At 41.6% G+C, this 18,741-nt stretch overlaps 1 protein-coding gene across 2 annotated transcripts in view; it reads left to right on the top strand.

Annotated features, from left to right (window-relative positions):
- Nucleotides 1–18,741, top strand: part of twist3 — a 58,958-nt gene that overhangs the window by 757 nt on the left and 39,460 nt on the right. The window lies entirely within an intron of this gene.

Raw genomic sequence — 18,741 nt, forward strand, 5'->3', positions numbered from 1 at the left:
CTCTTCCATATCAGTAGGTGGCAGCAGGTAGCTAATTGCTTTGTAGATGTGGGGAAACAGCGGGAGGCAGTTTCGAGGTAAAAAGGTGTGTAATGCAAAAATAAACCAAAGGTGAGTGCCCCTAACAAAAGGCACTGGGTCATTGAAGCTTAGGCTATGCAGAACCAAACTAAAACCTAACTGGCTACAAAGTCAACAAAAACAGAATGCTGGACGACAGCAAAGACTTACTGCGGAGCAAAGAGGGCGTCCACAATGTACATCCGAAACATAACATGACAAACAACAATGTCCCCATAAAGAAGGATAAAAACAAGTGAAATATCCTTGATTGCTAAAACAAAGTAGATCAAGGGAAGACATGAAAATACCAAAAAAAAGAGAAAAAGCCACCAAAATAGGAGCGCAAGACAAGAAGTGAAAGACTACACACAGAAAAACGGCAAACAAGTCCGAATGAGTCAGGGTGTGATGTGACAGGTGGTGACAGTACACCTACTTTGAGACAAGAGCTATAGTCATGCATGCTTGCCACAACTTTTTACTGTTTTGTTTTTTAATGTTTTCTGCTGGTGGTCTGCCTCCACATTTTTCATGGCAAAAAATGTGTTCAGGCTCAAAAACGGTTGAAAAACACCGATATAAACATTTAACTATAAAAGAGTATAAATACACGAGAAAAAACAAAATCGACTAAAATCACATAACTGCCATCCTGGTTTAAAATCCAAATAATAAAAATATGTTGAAGATATAATTTAAAAGTCATTAAATGAATGACAATAGGGATTTTTGGTGCCACAACAGATAATGCTCCGTCACTTCTGGATTTCAAACAGCTTTTTGGGACGACAGGAATAAAGTGATCAGCTGACCTCAGAGACCTGGTGGGGGGGGGGGTACATTTTTAAAAGGTCTGACATTCATTGCGGTGCTAATCTTTTAAGAGATTTAAAAACAAACAGTATTTTCTAATAAATTCTAAGGGATGCTAAAATGTCTTCATGTTTTTAGTGCCACTTATTTTGGACTAAATGCAATCGAGCCATTGAGACCTGCTTCATTCCAACACAGAGGAAGTCGTAGTCGTCCAAACCTGATTAAATAAAAGCACGGATTTACCCGCTCTAAGTCGTTAAAATATAATTTTTGCTAAAAGTCTTAGGTGAAAAAAAGTAGGTCGTACAACGGAGTTAACCTGATGTTCCGATTTAAAATTCCAGACTTACATAAACATGTCCACTGTGGAAGAAGTACAAGTTGAAAATGTTCACTAAAGTGAACATTGTTGTTTTACACCGAATGTTTACATGCTGACTTGAAAGCAACTAAGTTTTTTATTTAAAAAAAATAATATAATCTACTTGAAACAGTGGATGTCCCCCCACTATTCTTTGCACTTAAAACATATCGGCCCTGTGATGAGGTGGCGACTTGTCCAGGGTGTACCCCGCCTTCCGCCCGATTGTAGCTGAGATAGGCGCCAGCGCCCCCCGCAACCCCGAAAGGGAATAAGCGGTAGAAAATGGATGGATGTTTGTAGTAAATAATATGATTAGAACATTCGAGCTTTATGTTTGTGTTTAATGACAGGAAGTGTGTTTATACTAATTATTCCTCACACTTAATTTTACAAACTGTGGCATTTTTACAAAGTCTTTTTGTTTTTGTTTTGGATAATTCCACAATAATATACCGTGGCCTTGATACCGTGATCATCTCGTACCGTGAGCTTTGATACCGTTTTGTTTCTTTATATTGGTTATTTAGATACAGTATATGGGTTATCTAGATACATTATATTGGTTATTTAGATGCTGTATATGGGTTATTTAGATACTGTGTATGGGTTATCTAGATACATTATATTGGTTATTTAGATGCTGTATATGGGTTATTTAGATACTGTGTATGGGTTATCTAGATACATTATATTGGTTATTTAGATGCTGTATATGGGTTATTTAGAGGCGAAGTGGAGATTCTCGATTGTTTATAGGTGTGAACATGATTGTGAACAGTTGTTGGTCTAGATTGGGGGTCGGCAACCCGCGGCTCTATATATGTGTATATATATATATATATATATATATATATATATATATATATATATATATATATATACATAAATGAAAGAAATACTTGAATTTCAGTGTTCACTGCTTCTTCCCGGACGCTATCCAGGTCCAATCGCAGCTGCGGCTTTGAACTTACAAGCGTATTTCTTCATCTTACTCGTCGTCGGCGTCGCCACGGCTGTATCTTCCTCGTTCTTCTGCTTTGTCAATCAATCAATCAATCAATCAATCAATCAATCAATGTTTATTTATATAGCCCCAAATCACAAATGTCTCAAAGGACTGCACCAATCATTACGACTACAACATCCTCGGAAGAACCCACAGAAGGGCAAGGAAAACTCACACCCAGTGGGCAGGGAGAATTCACATCCAGTGGGACGCCAGTGACAATGCTGACTATGAGAAACCTTGGAGAGGACCTCAGATGTGGGCAACCCCCCCCCCCTCTAGGGGACCGAAAGCAATGGATGTCGAGCGGGTCTAACATGATACTGTGAAAGTTCAATCCATAGTGGCTCCAACACAGCCACGAGAGGTCAGTTCAAAGCGGATCCAAGACAGCAGCGAGAGTCCCGTCCACAGGAGACCATCTCAAGCGGAGGCGGATCAGCAGCGTAGAGATGTCCCCAACCGATACAGGCGAGCGGTCCATCCTGGGTCCCGACGAGCGGTCCATCCTGGGTCTCGACTCTGGACAGCCAGTACTTCATCCATGGTCATCGGACCGGACCCCCTCCACAAGGGAGGGGGGGACATAGGAGAAAGAAAAGAAGCGGCAGATCAACTGGTCTAAAAAGGAGGTCTATTTAAAGGCTAGAGTATACAGATGAGTTTTAAGGTGAGACTTAAATGCTTCTACTGAGGTAGCATCTCGAACTGTTACCGGGAGGGCATTCCAGAGTACTGGAGCCCGAACGGAAAACGCTCTATAGCCCGCAGACTTTTTTTGGGCTCTAGGAATCACTAATAAGCCGGGTAAGTCATGAGCTTTGAGTTATGACCGAAAGGACAAGATCACGGGTACAAGCGGCCCAAATGAGTTTCCTCCGCCGGATGGCTGGTCTGTCACTAAGAGATTGGGTGAGAAGCTCTGCCATCTGGGAGGAACTCAGAGTAAAGCCGCTGCTCCTCCACATCGAGAGGAGCCAGATGAGGTGGTTCGGACATATGCTCAGGATGCCACCTTAACGCCTCCCTAGGGAAATGTTTAGGGCACGTATGACTGGCAGGAAGCCACAGGGAAGACCCACGACACGTTGGGAAGACTATCTTGCCGATTGTATTGTACCATATGTCCCGGCAAGAAATCTGCGTTCAAAGGACTCCGGCTTATTAGTGATTCCCAAAGCCCAAAAAAAGTCTGCGGGCTAAAGAGCGTTTTACATTCGGGCTCCAGTACTCTGGAATGCCCTCCTGGTAACAGTTCGAGATGCCACCTCAGTAGAAGCATTTAAGTCTCACCTTAAAATTCATTTGTATACTCTAGCCTTTAAATAGACTCCCTTTTTAGACCAGTTGATCTGCCGTTTCTTTTCTTTTTCTCCTATGTCCCAATCTCCCTTGTGGAGGGGGTCCGGTCCGATCCGGTGGCCATGTACTGCTCGCCTGTGTATCGGCTGGGGACATCTCTGCGCTGCTGATCCGCCTCCGCTTGGGATGTTTTCCTGCTGGCTCCGCTGTGAACGGGACTCTCGCTGCTGTGTTGGATCCGCTTTGGACTGGACTCTCGCGACTGTGTTGGATCCATTATGGATTGAACTTTCACAGTATCATGTTAGACCCGCTCGACATCCATTGCTTTCCTCCTCTCCAAGGTTCTCATAGTCATCATTGTCACCGACGTCCCACTGGGTGTGAGTTTTCCTTGCCCTTATGTGGGCCTACCGAGGATGTCATAGTGGTTTGCGCAGCCCTTTGAGACACTAGTGATTTAGGGCTGTATAAGTAAACATTGATTGATTGATTGATGTCTTCTGGATGGCCTGGGAACGCCTCGGGATCCCCTGGGAGGAGCTGGACCAAGTTAAGTTAACAAGTTAAAGTACCAATGATTTTCACACACACACAAGGTTTGGTGAAATTTGTCCTCTGCATTTGACCCATCCCCTTGATCACCCCCTGGGTGGTGAGGGCAGCAGCGGTGCCGCGCCCGGGAATCATTTCTGGTGATTTAACCCCCAATTCCAACCCTTGATGCTGAGTGCCAAGCAGGGAGGCAATGGGTCCCATTTTTATATAGTCTTTGGTATGACTCGGCTGGAGTTTGAACTCACAACCTACCGATCTCAGGTCGGACAGTCTAACCACTAGGCCACTGCTTAGGCTGCTGCCCCCCGCCACCCGACCTCTGATAAGCGGAAGAAAATGGATGGATGGATGGAATTTTTTTTCCAAGATGGCGCTGCTGTAGTGGCTGCTGTAGGCAGGAGCTCTGTGCTCTTGTATCATCCTTTTGTGTTTCCCTCTTGTTTTCATGTGTTATTATATTTTTTTGCCTTTTGGTCCGGGACCCTTTGGGACTGTGTGACAAGGGGTGTCACTTTCGTGACCTCTGTGGTGCTTTTTTTGTGGACTTCTGGATCTGCCTCCCGGGAGCCTTTTGGCCATGGAGACCAGCTGCTGGGTCTCTGCCACACCGGAGTCGCTTTGGAGGGACTGGAGGAGATGCGGATGAGGGGACAGGACTGCGGAGCTAGCACTGAGCGCTGGGACGGAGAGGCTTTGCGGTGTCTTGGCTGGGTGAGCAGGTGTCGGACACCTCAGTCTCCTTGGACGTATCATCGCTCATCCATGCGGACTGGACACTGGCCGGGAGTGGAGTCGGCTGTCCTGGTTGCTTTGTTGGGTCTGCTCCTGTCTCTGGCCATGCTCCCTCCACCCCAGCGGACGATGGCGTGGAACACCGCAGAGGCCACCACAGTAGATATGTTTCTTTTACTTTTTATTCATAGCTGTATGTAGAAGTGTCTGCTTGTATCTGCTGCTTTAATGTCTTTCATGTCCTCTGTGTTCTTTGATGTTTGATGTTCCCCTCTTACACACATGGAAGAGGGATGTGTACTATGGCTATGAGTTGTTGTTTTTTTCCCTTGGCCTCAGTCTGCACCCCCTCTCCAGGGCCCAGGCTAAGACCGATTTTTAAATTTTATTTTAATCTTCTTCCCCCCCCTTGTTTACCTGTATCTCATCTTTTTTTGTAAGGGGCGCTGGAAGCCGGCAGACCCGTCAGCGATCCTGTTCTGTCTCCCTTTAATGTTTGTCTGATCTTGAATGGGATTATGCTGAAAATTGTAATTTTCCTGACGGAATAAATAAAGTACTATCTAATCTAATCTAATCTAATCTAAACTATATCCGGCTTAGCGTAAACGGGGCCTAAGCGGAACACTAACACTGCCTGTTCCACTTGTCACCACCGTGCACTCAAAGCCTGCAAAAGAGGTCCAAAAGTTAGACCCCGGTCTGGCAAGTCCCACTCAGCTGTGAGTTCCACTGGGACAGACCCCTGAACTCAAAAGAGCGTAATCGGAGCCGGGCCAGGATATTAGCTGAAGTACACATGAAAGCCGGGACGTCCGAAGGAAGCTTGAGCGCTAAATATTATGATAAATGATGCCCTAATGCCGGCAGATAAGGCGCGGCTACACAAGAATAATATCAGCCTCGGAGCAGATATACGGTTTGCCAGTATGAGAATGGCGTCTTTCAAGGTTTGAGAAAACAAAGTCAGCTCGGAGTCCGCTTGGTGGCTGCTGTGTGATTCTCCACAGATGGAGCTTTTGGAGGTGGTTTTTGGGCCACAGTTTGAATCGGCAACATTTCAGACTGACAAGCAAATAGCGTGTTGTTTGTTGTCCTCTTTTCAACTGCTCTGTGAAAGCCTGTCTCCCCGGAAATGCTGCGAAAAAAACCACACGGCTTTGAACGCCTCTCACGGAATCAGCGAGCCGCGCTATTAAAGGGCAACAATGGAGGAGTGAGAGTGTGTTACTTCTCAGGATGTGGCTGCCAGTCCTCATTAGCAGACTTCATTCAAGAGGAGCACACCTCCTGAAGTACTTTGTCATACTTCTCCTCTGAGCGCTAATGTTAGCATGCGGGTTTATTTCTGCTCATTTGCAGTCTCCCATCAGTCGGCCTCAATGCAAGTGGATCGTTACAATGAACACGCGACTCATTGAAATGTCTTTTTTTTTGCACCATTCTGCCGGAAAATGAGCAAGATAGGATAGACTTTATTCATCCAAACATGGGGAAATGTTGTGGTTGCAGCGCAGGTAGAAAAAGTCCAGAAAAGAAAGGTTTGAAAAAAACCCAAAACAAGATGTAAGCAACCAGCTGCTTTTTCTACATGCAGCTACAAAAGTGAAACCCAACCAGAAAATGAGCAATAAATAACACATGTGATTACATCAGGCCTAGACAAACAATTTCAGCAGCCACATTCACCACCGGGGGGAAAGTCTGGGCTTCTCTGCTTAGGCTGCTGCCCCCGCGTCCCGACCAAAAAGATCACAATTATGATTATTATTGCGGAATGTGCTCTAAAGTACTTATTTTACTCAGTTTGGACATGTATGCATAGTCTTGTATGATATACCGCTACTAATAGGGTACCGTGGTGCTAAAGGATTAAAAAAACGGTACTATGCAGCTTTTAAAAAATACAAGAACTTTTGTTTTTCATCCAACACTGAAGTCCTGCAAACCTTAAAACACGGGTGTCAAACTCAAATACAGAGTGGGCCATAATGTAAAACTGAACAAAGCTGCGGGCTAAGGTTGAACAAATGAACCTTTTAATAGGGACCCAAACAAGTTTTGCATTGAATATTGAACAAGTAAGGCTTATATAACTTTGTAGTGACATGCAAAATCCAGTTTCAAATAATAATAATTGAAAAAACATCAATGGCATACAGAATAACATTTAAATAAAAATTGAATGCCTCTTTTCTATTTGCAGTCTTCTGAGGTAAATATCAAAATAAACGTTTTCCACAGGCTAATAATACCTTTGAAAATAAAATAACAATAATGAATCAATCAAACATTCAAGCCTTGAAGTAGCAAGAGAAAGTGCATGAATAAAACGTAAATTATTGCTCAGTTTGCTACTCTGATTTGCTTTAACAATGAATATGGAACTAGCAACACTTATACAACTTAAAAGTGCAAAATCGACTTTCAAAAAACAAACGAAAAAACATCAACGGTATGTTAAATAAAAAAAATAAAAAAATAGTGCCTCTTTTCTATTTGCAGCCTTCTGAGGTAAATATCAAAATGAACTTTTTCAACAGGCTAATGCATTTGAAAATAAAGTAACAATGATGGTGGTAGCGGGGTTGTGTATTGTAGCGTCCCGGAAGAGTTAGTGCTGCAAGGGTGTTTGTTCTGTTGTGTTTATGTGTTATGGTGCGGCTGTTCTCCCGAAATGTGTTTGTCATTCTTGTTTGGTGTGGGTTCACAGTGTGGCTCATATTTGTAACAGTTTTAAAGTTGTTTATACCGCCACCCTCATTGTGACCTGTAGGGTTGTTGACCAAGTATGCCTTGCATTCACTCAAGTGTGTGCAAAAGCCGCATATATTATGTGGCAGGGCCGGCACACAGTTTGTATGGAGGAAAAGCAGACGAGACGACTGCCCGATTGGGAGGGTTGGCAAGTATGAGTATTAGCGGTAAATGCGGTGTTACAGCGGCACCACCGCTGTATAATACCGGCGGGCCAGCTCTAATGTTAATTTGATATTGCCTCAAGGGCCAAATGAAATTACACGGCGGGCCAGAATTTTGACAACCAGGCTTTAAAACATAGCTCGCTTATAGCTATCTAGCGACTAACGTCTCTCTGTAGTGTTTAAGCTACTTCTAAATCGCTAATTCTCGCCTCCATGGTGACAAATAAAGTACGTTTCTTACAAGTATCATTATCACTGCAGGACGAGGAATAGCTAAAAATGCTTTACTACACACTGTAGGAGGATACGATAGCTCGCTGCTAACGACAAGCTGGCGCTCCTGAATGTAAACAAATGGGTGGATCTACACGGACATGGACTGTAATTATACCAAGTATAAAAGGTGGGGATAGTCGATAATACAAAGTCAGTAAATATGTCCCTGGAGACATGAGGACTTGGAATATGAGCAATGTATGATCCTGTAACTACTTGGTACCGGATCCATACCTAAATGTGTGGTATCATCCACAACTAATATCAAGGAAGAGAAGAATAATTGATTATTCCATTTCAACAGAAGTATAGATAGAACATGTTGAAACAGAAAACAGCGCGACACCTACCCTTTACATCAGTATTTCTTAACCATATTATTTTTGGTTTATTTGGTATTATATTTTATTGTATGATCATGTAACTACATAGTATTGAATCAATACGTAAATATGTGGTATCATCCAAAACTAATGTGTGGTATCAAAGAAGAGAAGAATAAGTGATTATTACATTTGAACAGAAGTGTAGATAGAACATGTTGAAACAGAAAACAGCGCGACACCTACCCTTTACATCAGTATTTCTTAACCATATTATTATTGGTTTATTTGGTATTATATTTTATTGTATGATCATGTAACTACATAGTATCGAATCGATACGTAAATGTGTGGTATCATCCAAAACTAATGTCAAGTATCAAAGAAGAGAAGAATAAGTGATTATTACATTTGAACAGAAGTGTAGATAGAACATGTTGAAACAGAAAACAGCGCGACACCTACCCTTTACATCAGTATTTCTTAATCATATTGTTATTGGTTTATTTTGTATTATATTTTATTGTATGATCATGTAACTACATAGTATCGAATCGATACGTAAATGTGTGGTATCATCCAAAACTAATGTGTGGTATCAAAGAAGACAAGAATAAGTGATTATTACATTTTAACAGAAGTGTAGATAGAACATGTTGAAACAGAAAATAAGCAGATATTAACAGTAAGTGAACAGATAGATGAATAATTGATTTTTACAGTTTGTCCCTCACAATGTAGACAAAATAATGGGTGTATAAATGACACAATATGTTGCTGCAGACTAATTAGGAGTCTTTGTTTGTTTACTTACTACTAAAAGACAAGTTGTCTAGTATGTTCAACATTTTATTTAAGGACTAAATGACAATAATAAACATATGTTTCATGTAAAATAAAATCCATCCATTCATCCATTTTCTACCACTTGTCCCTGTTGGGGTCGCGGGGATCACTTAAGCCTATCCCAGCTCCAGCGATCCCCCGGGACCCCAAAAGTTGTCTAGTCTGTTCACTATTTTATTTTAGGACTAAATGACAATATAAACATATGTTTCATGTATCATAACATTTCCTGTGAAAATAAAGGCAATAATGAGATTTTTTTGAGGTCCCCTTTATTTAGAAAAGTATGGAAGTACATGTTGGTACCAGTACCGGTACCGGAACCAGCCTCCGTGGTCTGCATGTCTGGGTGGTGACGTTAGAGAAAAAGTGCAGTGATGGACGCAGGAGATCTTTGTCTCCAGCCACACTCCTGCTTGTCATCCACACCTCCTGTCCTCATTATTAGCATGCAGACCTTCCCCCTACCTAGCACGCACCCTCGGCCCCTACGCCGCCAACCACTCTTTAAGTGGATACCCCACAGGAAGCAGTTCTCCGGGGGGCGGGCGGGGGGGGGAAATGGGTCCCAGATGTGTGCCTTTGTGCCACTCCAGGCTCCTCGGGAGGGATGGCTGTGTGGGTGTTTGTGTGCGCAAACATCAATAACAGCCGCCAGGAGGGTGAAGACTCCCAGCATGGCGCCCTTTTCTGCTTATGGACTTCCAAAACACAGCGCAGGAGGATTGGTCACAGTGTTGCACCTTGGCAAGGCAGCGCTCCGACCTTTCGCCATATGATGCTAATTGAATTGACTGCGTTATGAGAACTTAAAGACAACTCCCCCCCCCCCTCTTCCTCTTCAAAAGCTTCACTTTGGCCATATTTCATTTCAGAATAAAAGCATATGGTGGAGCGAACCCAGCAGACAATACATATCTGGGCCTTCTGGGATACCAACCCCCCCTGGGCCCCGTGTGCGTATGGAAGCATATATATGTATATGTATATGTATATATATATATATATATATATATATATATATATATATATATATATATATATATATATATATATATATATATATATATGTATATATGTATATATATATATATATATATATATATATATGTATATATATATATATATATATATATATATATATGTATATATGTATATATATATATATATATATATATATATATGTATATATATATATATATATATATGTATATATATATATATATATATATATATATATATATATATATATATGTATATATATATATATATATATATATATATATATATATATATGTATATATATATATATATATATATATGTATATATATATATATATATATATATGTATATATATATATATATATATATATGTATATATATATATATATATATATATGTATATATATATATATATATATATATGTATATATATATATATATATATATGTATATATATATATATATGTATATATATATGTATATATATGTATATATATATATGTATATATATATGTATATATATATATGTATATATATATATGTATATATATATGTATATATATATATGTATATATATATGTATATATATATATGTATATATATATGTATATATATATATGTATATATATATATATATATATGTATATATATATATATATGTATATATATATATATATATATATATATATATATGTATATATATATATATATCTCGGAAGAACATCCTCACAGTAACACATTATAAACACAACATAACAATTACCCAAAATCCCGTGCATCCATGACTATTCCAGACTATATTATACAACCCCGCTAGCAACAAAACCGCCCCCCCCACCCCTCTGTGCGTTGGTTGAGGTGGGCGGGGTTGAGGGCACAGGGGTGTATAATATAGCCTGGATAACTCATGGATGCACAGTATTCTGGGTAATTGTTATGTTGTGTTTATCATGTGTTACTGTGAGGATGTTCTCCCGAAATGTGTTTGTCATTCTTGTTTGGTGTGGGTTCACAGTGTGGTGCATATTAGTAAGATTGTTAAAGTTGTTTATATCACAACCCTCAGTGTAACCTGTATCATCCAGTATGCCTTGCGATCTCGTACGTGTGACAACAGAAGCAGCGAAATGCATGCTTCCGGCTGGCACACAGATAGCGTAGCATAGCATGGTGTAAAGGCGGGCGCGATGGCATGTTGTATCCATCCATCCATTCATTTTCTACCGCTTATTCCCTTTTGGGGTCGCGGGGGGCGCTGGCGCCTATCTCAGCTACAATCGGGCGGAAGGCGTTGTAGAGGACGTTAAAAGTAAATCCGTCAGATAAGGCCTTTAATCCCAGGAACACCACACCTACTGTCAAGCATGGTGGTGGAAGTATTATGCTCTGGGCCTGTTTTGCTGCAAATGGAACTGCTGCTTTAAATGGGACAATGAAAAAAGGAGGATGAGCTCCAAATTCTTCAGGACAAGCTAAAATCATCAGCCCGGAGGTTGGGTCTTGGGCGCAGTTAGGTGTTCCAACAGGACAATGACGTCAAAAGTGGTAAAGGAATGGCTAAAGCAGGCTAGAATGAAGGTTTTAGAATGGCCTTCCCAAAGTCCTGACTTAAAGGTGTGGACAATGCTGAAGAAACAAGTCCATGTCGTATGGTACAACCCTAGCATGTTCCTATACTATAGTAGTACTGGTATAGCGTAGAAGCCAAGTATGTTACTATACTATACTAGTAGTGTTCTAGCGTAGAAGCCTAGTATGTTAATGATGTATTGTGGGCTCCAGAAAGGGTTAATAATGAGACAAAAGAGTGTTTAGTGAAACATGATGTCAAGGCTCTGACAAGAAAATGAAATGTGCAACATCAATCAGGCGATGAGGAGATCAAACGGGCCTCCACACTCCTGCATCTGGTTCTGTTTGGACCCCCCCCCCCCCCCCCCACTCCTTTCTTCCCCCCTCTTTCCTCCTCCTGCTTTTCTCCAATCCTACTCGGCCCGCTCGCTTTTGTTCGCTCATGTTTTCCACGGCGGTGGCACCGCGCCACGCTTTTGTGGAAAAAGGTAAGCGGCGGCAGCAACAATGGCTTTCCGGCGCTCTGGCGCTGTCTCCAGCGGGTCTGCGGGTGAAGCCAGATGTGTAAGAGCCGTTAATGCCCGCTTATGCAGCCTCATATCCTGCAGTGGACGTTGCTTTATGGGCCCGTTCTGCTTTTTAATCCTACTTATTAAGGGCCCGATGCCCAACAAACACCTGTTGTCATGTTGCAAAGCAAGTATGCTAACTTTTGCAATATTAGCATACTTACGTTTTATGCTATGTTCTATACTTAGAGCCATCTTGCAAGTACGCTAACTTTTACATGTTAGCATACTGACATTTTATGTTATGTTCTATACTTAGAGCCATCTTGCAAGTATGCTAACTTTTACATGTTAGCATACAGACATTTTATGTTATGTTCTATACTTAGAGCCATCTTGCGAGTATGCTAACTTTTACATGTTAGCATACTGACATTTTATGTTATGTTCTATACTTAGAGCCATCTTGCAAGTACGCTAACTTTTACATGTTAGCATACTGACATTTTATGTTATGTTCTATACTTAGAGCCATCTTGCAAGTACGCTAACTTTTACATGTTAGCATACTGACAATTTATGTTATGTTCTATACTTAGAGCCATCTTGCAAGTACGCTAACTTTTACATGTTAGCATACTGACATTTTATGTTATGTTCTATACTTAGAGCCATCTTGCAAGTACGCTAACTTTTACATGTTAGCATACTGACATTTTAAATTATGTTCTATACTTAGAGCCATTTTGCAAGTACGCTAACTTTTACATGTTAGCATACTGACATTTTATGTTATGTTCTATACTTAGAGCCATCTTGCAAGTACGCTAACTTTTACATGTTAGCATACTGACATTTTATGTTATGTTCTATACTTAGAGCCATCTTGCAAGTATGCTAACTTTTACATGTTAGCATACTGACATTTTATGTTATGTTCTATACTTAGAGCCATCTTGCAAGTACGCTAACTTTTACATGTTAGCATACTGACATTTTATGTTATGTTCTATACTTAGAGCCATCTTGCAAGTATGCTAACTTTTACATGTTAGCATACAGACATTTTATGTTATGTTCTATACTTAGAGCCATCTTGCAAGTATGCTAACTTTTACATGTTAGCATACTGACATTTTATGTTATGTTCTATACTTAGAGCCATCTTGCAAGTACGCTAACTTTTACATGTTAGCATACCTGTTCTGTCACCCTTTAATGTTTCTGATCTTGAATGGGATTGTGCTGAAAATTTAAATTTTCCTGAAGGAACTCTCCTGACGGAATAAATGAAGTACTATCTATCTATCTCTATCTATCTACTGATTAGGTGTGTGGGAAAAAATCGATTCGCATACGAATCGCGATTCTCGCGTTGTGCGATTCACAATCGATTCTCTCTTTTTTTTTTTTAAATCGATGTTTTGTTTTTTTTATTATTTTTTTTTTAATTAATCCAACAAACCAATACACAGCAGTACCATAACAATGCAATCCAATTCCAAAAGCAAAGCTGAGCCAGCAACACTCAGAACTGCAATAAACAGAGCAATTGAGAGGAGACACAAACACCACACAGAACAAACCAAAAGTAGTGAAACAAAAATGAATATTATCAACAACAAAATCAATATTAGTTATCATTTCAGCATAGCAGTGATTAAAAATCCCTCATTGACATTATCATTAGACATTTATAAAAAAATAATAAAGAACAATAGTGGCTTACACTTGCATGGCATCTCATAAGCTTGACAACACACTGTGTCCAATGTTTTCACAAAGATAAAATAAGTCGTATTTTTGGTTCCTTTAATAGTTAAAACAAATTTACATTCCTTTTTTTTTTTCATAGATCTACTACTTTGCTAGCATGTCAGCAGACTGGGGTAGATCTTGCTGAAATCCTATGTATAGAATGAATATAAAATCCTTTTGAATCGGAAAAATATCGTTTTTGAATCGAGAATCGCGTTGAATCGATTCGAATCTTGGGACACCCAAAGCTTCGCAGCCCTAATACTGATGTTTTATTGCTTGTCCTATGCTTAGAGCCATCTTGCAAGTATGCTATCTTTTACATGTAAGCATACTGATGTTTTTTGCTATGTACTATACTTAGAGCAGGGGTTCCCATTACGTCGATCGCGAGCTACCAGTCGACCGCGGGGGGTGTGTCAGTCGATCTCCAGCCAGGCTTTTAAAAAAAATAGACCTAAAAATTAGTGATCATCAATCTTCACCAAGACGTCACTTAAATGACATTCACGGTACCGGAGGGTCTTGTGAGATGACGCTGGCTGCTGCAAGATCATTATTATGAAAATATGACCGAGAGGAAGGCGAGAAACACTTTTTATTTCAACAGACTCTCGCGCCGTACCTTCCGTCAAAACTCTAAAGGCCGACTGCACATTTCCTATCTTCACAATAAAAGCCCTGCCTCATGCTGCCTGCGCTAACAAAATACAGAGTCTCGGAAAACTGGCGTGCACAAGCGATCCCTCAGAAAGCTGGCGTGCACAAGTGATGTGCACGCCAGCTTTCCGAGACTCTTATTTTGTTAGCGCAGGCAGCATGAAGCAGGGCTTTTATTGTGAAGATAGGAAATGTGCAGTCGTCTAGCTCTTCCCGGGGGATCCCGAGGCGTTCCCAGGCCAGCCGGGAGACATAGTCTTCCCAACATGTCCTGGGTCTTCCCCGTGGCCTCCTACCGGTTGGACGTGCCCTAAACACCTCCCTAGGGAGGCGTTCGGGTGGCATCCTGACCAGATGCCCGAACCACCTCATCTGGCTCCTCTCTATGTGGAGGAGCAGCGGCTTTACTTTGAATTCCTCCCGGATGGCAGAGCTTCTCACCCTATCTCTAAGGGAGAGCCCCGCCACACGGCGGAGGAAACTCATTTGGGCCGCTTGTACCCGTGATCTTATCCTTTCGGTCATGACCCAAAGCTCATGACCATAGGTGAGGATGGGAACGTAGATCGACCGGTAAATTGAGAGCTTTGCCTTCCGGCTCAGCTCCTTCTTCACCACAACGGATCGGTACAACGTCCGCATTACTGAAGACGCCGCACCGATCCGCCTGTCGATCTCACGATCCACTCTTCCCTCACTCGTGAACAAGACTCCTAGGTACTTGAACTCCTCCACTTGGGGCAGGGTCTCCTCCCCAACCCGGAGATGGCATTCCACCCTTTTCCGGGCGAGAACCATGGACTCGGACTTGGAGGTGCTGATTCTCATTCCGGTCGCTTCACACTCGGCTGCGAACCGATCCAGCGAGAGCTGAAGATCCCGGTCAGATGAAGCCATCAGGACCACATCATCTGCAAAAAGCAGAGACCTAATCCTGCGGTCACCAAACCGGAACCCCTCAACGCCTTGACTGCGCCTAGAAATTCTGTCCATAAAAGTTATGAACAGAATCGGTGACAAAGGACAGCCTTGGCGGAGTCCAACCCTCACTGGAAATGTGTTCGACTTACTGCCGGCAATGCGGACCAAGCTCTGGCACTGATCATACAGGGAGCGGACCGCCACAATAAGACAGTCCGATACCCCATACTCTCTGAGCACTCCCCACAGGACTTCCCGAGGGACACGGTCGAATGCCTTCTCCAAGTCCACAAAGCACATGTAGACTGGTTGGGCAAACTCCCATGCACCCTCAAGAACCCTGCCGAGAGTATAGAGCTGGTCCACAGTTCCACGACCAGGACGAAAACCACACTGTTCCTCTGTTTTAGCAAGTTGGAAATGTATTCCGTATTTTTTTTTTATAGTCATATCAAATAAAGATGTGTCAAATAGACAAATGCAACTTAAATTGTAACACTGTATTTTACAAAATAGCAAAAAAGGACATTTTTCTTAATATCTCATTGACAAAATGAGTCAACCCCCTAGTTCCATGCATCTTTAGTACTTAGTAGAACAGCCTTTGGCAGTCATGACATCCTTCAAAGGTGATACATAACCGGACACAAGCTTCTTGCAAGCATCTACAGCAGGGTTGCCCATACTTTTTCTGCAGGCGAGCTACTTTTCAATTGACCAACTCGAGGGGATCTACCTCATTTATATATATCATTTATATTTATTTATTTATGAAAGAGACATTTTTGTAAACAAGTTAAATGTGTTTAATGATAATACAAGCATGTGTAACACATATAGATGTCTTTCTTTCACGAAGACAAGAATATAAGTTTGTGTATTACCTGATTCTGATGACTTCCATTGATTGGAATCAGACAGTAATGATGATAACGCCCACATTTTCAAATGGAGGAGAAAAAAAGTTGTCCTTTCTGTACAATACCACATGAAAGTGGTTGGTTTTTGGCATCTAATTCATCCAGCTTCCATACACTTTACAAGAAAAACATTGGCGGCAAATTCCGTAGCTTGCTTGATTGACATTCACGGCACCCGAGGGTCTTGTGAGATGACGCTGGCTGCTGCCAGTTCATTATTAGGAAAAAATGACAGAGAGGAAGGCGAGAAACACTTTTTATTTCAACAGACTTTCGCGCCGTCCCTTCCGTCAAAACTCTAAAGGCCGACTGCACATTTCCTATCTTCACAATAAAAGCCCTGCTTCATGCTACCTGCGCTAACAAAATAAGAGTCTCGGAAAGCTGGCGTGCACAAGTGATGTGCACGCCAGCTTTCTGAGGGATCGCTTGTGCACGCCAGTTTTCCGAGACTCTGTATTTAGTTAGCGCAGGCAGCATGAAGCAGGGCTTTTATTGTGAAGATAGGAAATGTGCAGTCGGCCTTCAGAGTTTTGACGGAAGGTACGGCGCGAGAGTCTGTTGAAATAAAAAGTGTTTCTCGCCTTCCTCTCGGTCATATTTTCATAATAATGATCTTGCAGCAGCCAGCGTCATCTCACAAGACCCTCCGGTACCGTGAATGTCATTTAAGTGACGTCTTGGTGAAGATTGATGATCACTAATTTTTAGGTCTATTTTTTTTAAAAGCCTGGCTGGAGATCGACTGACACCCCCCCCGCGGTTGACTGGTAGCTCGCGATCGACGTAATGGGCACCCCTGATCTACAGGTATTTTAGCCCATTCCTCTTGGGCAAAGGCCTCCAGTTCATTCATATTCTAGGGCTTGCGTGCTGCAACTGCCTTCTTCAAGTCCCACCACAGCTTTTCTAGAGGATTTAGGTCCGGCCACTGTGAAGGCCACTCCAGAGTCTTCCATTCCTTCTTCTGCAACCACTTTGAAGTTGATTTGGAGGTATGCTTGGGATCCTTGTCCTGTTGGAAGGTCCAACGTCTCCCAAGCCTTAGCTTCCTCACTGACTTCATGACATTTGCAGCTAATACATCCTGCTAGGAAATAGAATTCATAATGCCTTGAACGCGCTGGAGATTCCCGGTACCTGAGGCAGAGAAACAGCCCCAGAGCATGATTGATCCCCCACCATGCTTAACAGTAGGCTTCATTTTTTTCTCCTCCAGACATAACGTTGATTCATAGGCCCAAAGAGTTCCACTTTTGTCTCATCACTCCATAGAACAGTTTTCCAAAACCTTTGGGGTTTTTCCAAATGATTTTTGGCATACTGGAGTTTATTTTCTTGGGCCTGGTAGTCAGAAGTGGGGTGCGCCTGGGAGTTCTGGCATGGAGGCCTTCATCTCGTAGTGCGCGCCTTATTGTCTGGGACGAAACCTGCGTTCCCCCCTCTGCAATGTCCTGTTGTAGTTCCTCAGCCGTTCCCCGGGGGGTTTTCACCACTGTACGCTTCAAATACCGGACAGAAGTTGCACACACTATCCTCTTCCTACCACTGTGCCTTTAGCTTTAAACTTGCGAATTATGCTCCCAACTGTGTCTCTTGGAGTGTGTAATGTCTTTGCTATTTTCTTATATCCATATCCTTTCTTATGAAGAGAAATTACCTCCTCTCTTGACTTCTTTGACCACTCCCTGGACTTCACCATGTTGCAAATACACCATTGATCATCTACAAGAAGCTGAGCGTCACAGTCTTTTTCAATCAGTTTAATTGTTGCTCGTTATGGTTCTAATCACATCTACAGGTGTGTTCAACACCTGATTGAAAACACCTTATTCAAAATCTGTTCTTAAGAGTTATGATCTTCAAGGGGGTTGAATAATTTTGTCAATGAGATATTAAGAGAAATGACACTGTTTGGTATGTTACAAAATATAATGTTGTAATTCAAGTTGCATTTGTCTATTTGACGCATCTTTATTTGATATGACTATAAACAAAATACTAAATAAATGTCCAATTTGCTAAAACACCAAAATTGTGTGGGGGTTGAATAATTTTGCTCACAACTGTATCTCCTTCTATTGTTGACTATTTCTTTCATATGTTCTGGAAATGGTTGCTTGGGCATTTTATGGGTGTGGCACCGAACAGAGATGTTGACATGCGGAGTTTCAAGCACTCCTCATTC

Source organism: Nerophis ophidion, linkage group LG16 (assembly GCF_033978795.1).
Source record: "Nerophis ophidion isolate RoL-2023_Sa linkage group LG16, RoL_Noph_v1.0, whole genome shotgun sequence".
Taxonomy (NCBI): Eukaryota; Metazoa; Chordata; class Actinopteri; order Syngnathiformes; family Syngnathidae; genus Nerophis; species Nerophis ophidion.